Source organism: Myotis davidii, unplaced genomic scaffold (genome assembly GCF_000327345.1).
Source record: "Myotis davidii unplaced genomic scaffold, ASM32734v1 scaffold164, whole genome shotgun sequence".
In the NCBI taxonomy this organism is placed as follows: Eukaryota; Metazoa; Chordata; class Mammalia; order Chiroptera; family Vespertilionidae; genus Myotis; species Myotis davidii.
The window spans coordinates 5,784,288-5,790,075 of record NW_006296417.1 but is presented as its reverse complement, the minus strand read 5'-3'; the positions used below and the strand labels follow the sequence as shown (position 1 = coordinate 5,790,075).

At 56.8% G+C, this 5,788-nt stretch overlaps 1 long non-coding RNA gene across 1 annotated transcript in view; it reads left to right on the top strand.

Annotated features, from left to right (window-relative positions):
* Positions 1-4,948, top strand: part of LOC107184373 — a 22,480-nt gene extending 17,532 nt beyond the window's left edge. Inside the window, exon 3 of the long non-coding RNA XR_001515202.1 lies at positions 4,937-4,948. This is a non-coding gene — a long non-coding RNA (uncharacterized LOC107184373). The remainder of the gene's footprint in view (positions 1-4,936) is intronic.
* The last annotated feature ends 840 nt before the right edge of the window (positions 4,949-5,788 follow it).

Sequence of the window (5,788 nt, the reverse complement as noted above, 5' to 3'; positions counted from 1 at the left end):
CCCGCCGCCCCCGGGAGGGTGGAGGGAAGCGGGAGGCCGCTCAGCCTGGAGACAAAAGGCCCGGCGCCCGGCTCCTCCTAGCGTTTGGGGGGCACCCTCCCCCGCCTCCACCTGCGCAGAGGGGGCGCGGGCAGGTGAGCACCCTTGTAGGGGCGCCTCGCAGGAGGAGCCTGATGGACCCCAGAAACTGGACATCTCCACGCGGAAGGACATAGGCAAACAACCCCGACATCTGCTCCAAAATCATAGTCTGCCCCACACCTGCCCCCACTCGCGGCCAGTTCCGCATCCAGCCGCCCCCCAAAAGGGGTCCCTGGTCCCTGCGAGTCTCATTGCCAGTGGCCAGGCAGCTAGAAAGCCCTCACTCCCTAGCAGCCTGCACAGGTTACCTCTTCCCCTAAAAACAAACAAACAAAAAGAAAAAAAAACACACACGCCCGACTTTGGTTTTTCCTCTACTAGATCCGATCGGGAATTCACTGGTTTAAACATTAAAAAAAAAAATCTTTAAACTCTCCCCGCGTGCGAGATGCGGCTGGAACGAGAGCTAGTCCTGCGAAGAAGAAACGGCCTTTTCCTACGGTCTCTCACGCCGGCTTTACAGACCACCGCCCCGGGGCCCCGGAGCGAGAGATCCCCGGGCCCCGAGAATATTGATAGATAGTAGCGATATTCGCCATCGATCCCTTCATAGGCGACGTCATCAATCATGTTCAATCCCCTGATAGCGCCGTACTTCACTTAATAATATAATTAAGATGAAAACTCCGGAGGTATTGGAGGCGGTGGGCATTGATGGCATCAAAAATTGCATCTGAACATGACGGTGGGAGGGGAGGGGACCTTAGGGGTACATCACCCCCTCCCCCCAATAGGGGGGGTCTCCAGGGTCCCCTGTGGCCACACACCTTTCCCTCCTCACCCACCACCAGTAACCCCATCTCCCGCTCAGCTCAGGGAGCCAGGAATAGAAGGAGAGACAGGGCTGGCCGTGGGTGCATTTCCTGGGTTTAGGAATCTTTTTTTTTTTTTAAAAAAATCCCATTCGTGTAGCCTTGAATCTGGAGGAGAAATACACCAGGAGACCTGGGAACTGAAGGTTTGGTTCCTCCCATACAATCAATTTGCTCGCCCGTGTTTTCAGAATGACACCTAATTCCGCGCACCCCGGCAGGTCTGCCAGCCGCGGGCTCCTGGCGCTGGAACTGCCCCGGGACCATCGGGCATCGCCGGCCAGGCCGGGGCCTGGGCCTTGGGAAGGGAAGCCAGAGGGGCGGCCCGTGCAGGGGTGAGGGGTGAGGAGAGGAACCGCTTGTCAGCAGCAGCTCAAAGGGATCTCAGAGAGCGGAATCGGAATCAAATCAATCAAAGCTGACAAATGGGAAATATGTGAAAGTCGGGGGTAATTTACAACTTTGTTATTAGCGAGAGGCGGCCGCCTGGTAGCAGTAATTAATAATACTTAGCGAGGAACCGGTTGGAAATCCCCTCCTGTTTTTTTTTTCTTTTCTTTTCTTTTCCCCTGTCCCTTAAGGAAGGAAAGAGAGAAAGGAAGCGAATGGGTGAGCGGGAGAAACAGGAAAGATCCCAGAGTCTGTGGGGCCACGGAACCAAACTGGAAAATAGAAAAAAAGGGGGGGGCCATCAGGAAATCAAGAAAATACAGGAGGAGGGGGAGCAGGTGAGAAAATGAATTCTCTGCCCATATCCCGGGAGCTAAAGGTGGCGTTTCCAATGGCCCAGAAACGGACAGTGTTGCTGGAAAAAAAAAAAAATCTTGAAAGTAGCTCAGCTCTGAATTGAGGCAGAGCATGGGGCGTTGTGTGTGTCCTTGTGGGGAACCATGTCTTTCTTGGGGGCCCGGGCGCAGGCGTGCGTGGCCTCTTTCCCCAATTCCATCCCCCGAGACCCATGTTCTGCTGTGAACTCTCTTCCCCGTGCAGACCACCCCTCCCCCAGCCTCACAATGATGATTAGATGGCCTCGGCCCCACCTCAACACCGCGCCAAAATGATGACTTGTTGGAAAAAAACCCATAAATCACGCAGCGTCTGAGCCTGGAGAGCCACTTCAGGCAACAGGCTGGCTGTGGGCAGGTACAAGGCTCCACCGGCATCTCCAGGAAAAGCCGCCGCTGCCCTGGACTGGAATTTGTCGGATGGGGGATTTTTCCCCGGTTGGTTGGCGGGGAAAAGGGCGCAGGGGAAAAAGGAGTTGGTTTGGGAAACTTTATCATGAACCCCAGGCTTGTCTCATCGGGCAGGCGCACGCTGGGTTTGGGAAAGGCAGCTGGGCATGGAGAGGTGTCCGTGTCTGAAAGGACAGATCCTTTTGATAGAAGAGGTTAGCTCAAAGTCCCTACAGCCACCGGCTTCGGCAAACGCCTCTCCCCAGTCTGCACAAAAGCGGTTCAAAGAAATCTTAAAACACACACACACACAGAGACACCGACACGCAAACACACTCGCCTACTTAAGCCACAAACGCGATTCTCTGATTCTCTTTTTCTTTGTTGCTGCTTCTGTTGCAAACCTCTAGCTTCTTTCTAGGAGGCCGGGTTGCCTGGCTTCCCCCCTGAACTCTGCCATTTTGTGTCTTTTGCTTTTACTAGCAGCCCATGAGTAATAAGAGGGTAGGGGAGGAAAAGGGGAGGAAAATAAGGGACGAGGGGAACTAATCCAACGGAGGCAGCAGAACCCACGAGGGGCGGGGAAGAGAGAGATGTGCACAACCAGCTGCCCTCTAGGAAGAAAAAGACAAAACCAAACCAAACCAGAAACAGGCAAAGTGGAAATGGACGAGATGAGTTTGCAGGGATGAGGCTGAGGGCCCGAAGGAAACCTGGCAGAATGTAGGCCGCCCTGGGGAGGAGACCGTGAGAGGGGAGCAGGGAGAAGCCAGGCTAGAACCCCAGACCCCAGGCAGGCAGCGCGCTATGCAGATGCTAATGAGGGAACGTTAACCTTGGGGTTGGGTCTGTCTGAATGCCCGGTCCAGGGGCCACAGGCCGCTCTCTCAGCACCAGAAGAAGGAGATAATCGCTCTGAAGCCCCCCCCCCCCCCATGCAGGGAGCCCTGCAAACAGCTCCCCCACAAAAAAATAAATACCCACAAAAATCCAGAACAACAAACGCAAAGCACCCAGAACTGCGAGCAGGGGCAGCGAGCGGCCCTGCAGATGTGGGGCGGCTGGGCTCGAACCCTGAACCCCCTGGGCCTCATCTCTGCCGCTCCGGCCTGTGGAGAAGGCCCCGCTCACTGGGCCTCCGCGCGGCACCACGGGGATAAATGGATTTGAGCTCCAGGATCCGCGGCTGCTGGGCCGCGGATTACCGCTCAGCCAGAGAAAATATGGGGGTGGGTGGGGGAGGGACACAGGACAGAGATGAAGAGGACAGACACCCCCAGACAAACAAATCCGGAGAGACATTCTGGAAGCGGAGTGGCCCTGGTTATACTTCGCGGAGGAGGCGACGTTAAAAACACACATACAGGGATCTTATTAGACAAGCGAGCCACCGAGCAAACGCACGTGCAGAACGCAGTCCCAGCCGAGGGGGTTTGGAATGATTGTGGGGTTCTGGTGGGGGGACCCCCCCTGGCCTTGATTACTGTGTTCTCGGTCTCTCTCTCTCTCTCTCTTCCCAGAAGCCCTGGCTTCCCTACGGAGCCGGGGCCTGCCAGGGGCTGAGCAGGGAGGGCTCCCTGTCGGAGGCGCAGGGCTCCTGTTTCCAAGTGGAGACATCACCAAACCGCAACCTTAGCGACAGTGACAGCCCCAAATTATGTGTAATGTTGCCAGGGGGAAGGGGAAATATAAAATTAGCGCGAGAAAATGCTTCCCAGACCTGCCTCGCCAGGAGGGCAGCGGCGCAGGGATGGGCACAAGGTGGGCGGCGTGGAAGCCAGAGGCCTGGGGTGCCAGGGCCAGGGCGCTGGGTGGTGGGCCAGGCTCCTTCTGCCACCTCCCCGCCCCCCAGGAGGCCTCCTCCCTTAGGAGGCAAAGGAAGCTTCTGGAACGAGGTTAATGACACTCGGACCCATCCCTTCACTTTCTGGGAGGAGAGAGGATGGAGAAGGCCATCCTGGTGTCTAAAGCAACGGGGTTTTTAAAATGGTGATGAGGGTGGTGGAGGGGTGACCTGGACTGAGAAGCAGAAGAAGAAATTGGGGGAGGGGGTAGATGCAATTCCCCCTCCCCCTCCCCCCTTCTTTGGGAAGCTGTGGCTGTAGGGAGAAGATGCTAAGGGGGACCCCGTTACTGCATAAATGAGGAAGCCCCTGTTTTGGGAACTTGCTGTCAGACCGGGTCAGCTGCCCCTGCCAGGTGGGTAGGATCCCACAGCATTTAAAGAGCCCGTCTCCATAGGTGCACCCCCTCCCCCGCCCCCAGCCAGGGCCAAGGGCAGGCACAGGGCTGCCAGGCAGCCCAGGGGATTGGCTCGGAGAGAGCCAGGGAGGTGGGGACGGTGGCATTTTCCAGGAGGAAGCAGTTTCTGTTCGCAGGAGATTATTTCTTAAGATGCTTATTTAAAGACACAGAGACGAGCAAGAGAGAGAGAGAGAGAGTGGGGAGGAGGGGGTGGGAGAGAAGAGAGACTGCATCCCCCTCATCCTGGTTATAAAGAATATAGTTGACTTTGTCTGGACACGGTGTCGCTGTGGTTCTGAAACGACACACTTTCCCTTCTCAGTCGCAGGCCAGGGGAGGAGGGCTGCGAGAGGGCGGGTGGGAAATTCATTTTCAAACGGTACAAAGGAAAAAGAAATGCATTGGGAAGTAGCAACCCGGCTGATGGCGGCCGGGAGGAGAGACTGCAGGGAGAGTCTCTGCAGTTGTTTTAAAACCCCATCCGGGCAGAATAACCAAGGGAAACAAAGGGGGTGGCCACTGTCATTGTCCATGTGGTCGCCCCACAACTTTGGGGGGGGAGAGGGGAGGCAGCCATACGCTGAGGCTGCAAGTTCACAGTGTGCGTTGAGCAACAAGTATCAAAAGATCAAGACGAATGGATGCTTCGAGTTCCCCTGGCCTTTCTCCAAAGAGCAATATAGATTTAATTGTATGTTGTTTCCAACTCCACTTCTCCAACAGCGAGCAACGTGTAATAAAAGTCAGAAACCCTATCGGGGTCTTTTTTTTCCCTCTCCCCCCAAACACGAGCGTAAATACCCAACTGACACTTGGAAATCGTAGCTCATAGGAATGGGTTAAACACACACACACACACACACAGGCATCGGGGCGGGGTGGCCACATCATAAAATCTAAACTGTTTAAGCCGCTTTAACTCCTGCAGAAAGGACCTGCGGTTGCGGGTGGGACGCTGGGCAGAGGAGGGGGGGGGGTCGAGGGAAGAGACCCCCCATCAGACACCAGACTTGTGCTAAGGCACACGCGCTCTGGCTCAACCCCAGCCCCTGAGAGCGCAGCGAGTCGGGGCCTCGCAGACACACCGGCAACATCTCCATCCGGCAAAGAGCAGCTGAAAGTTGCAGCCGAATTGCCCTGGCTCCAGGCTCGCCTCTCTCTTCCTCTCTCTCTCTCTCTCTCTCTCTCTCTCACCGAGAGCCTGGGGAGCCACCCGGAGGCAGCCTGCGCCCAGCCCAGCTTCCCGGGGAGAGCGAGGGTCTGGAGCCGGGCAGGAGCGCCCCAAATCGGCCGCACCGCCCCCCCTCGGCCCCTCCCCGCTGTCCTCTGTCTGATCCCCGGGACCCACAGTGGCTGGTGGCGTCTAAAACCGGCCCCCTGCGCCCCCCTTCCCAGGCCTGGGGCAGCTCAGAGAAG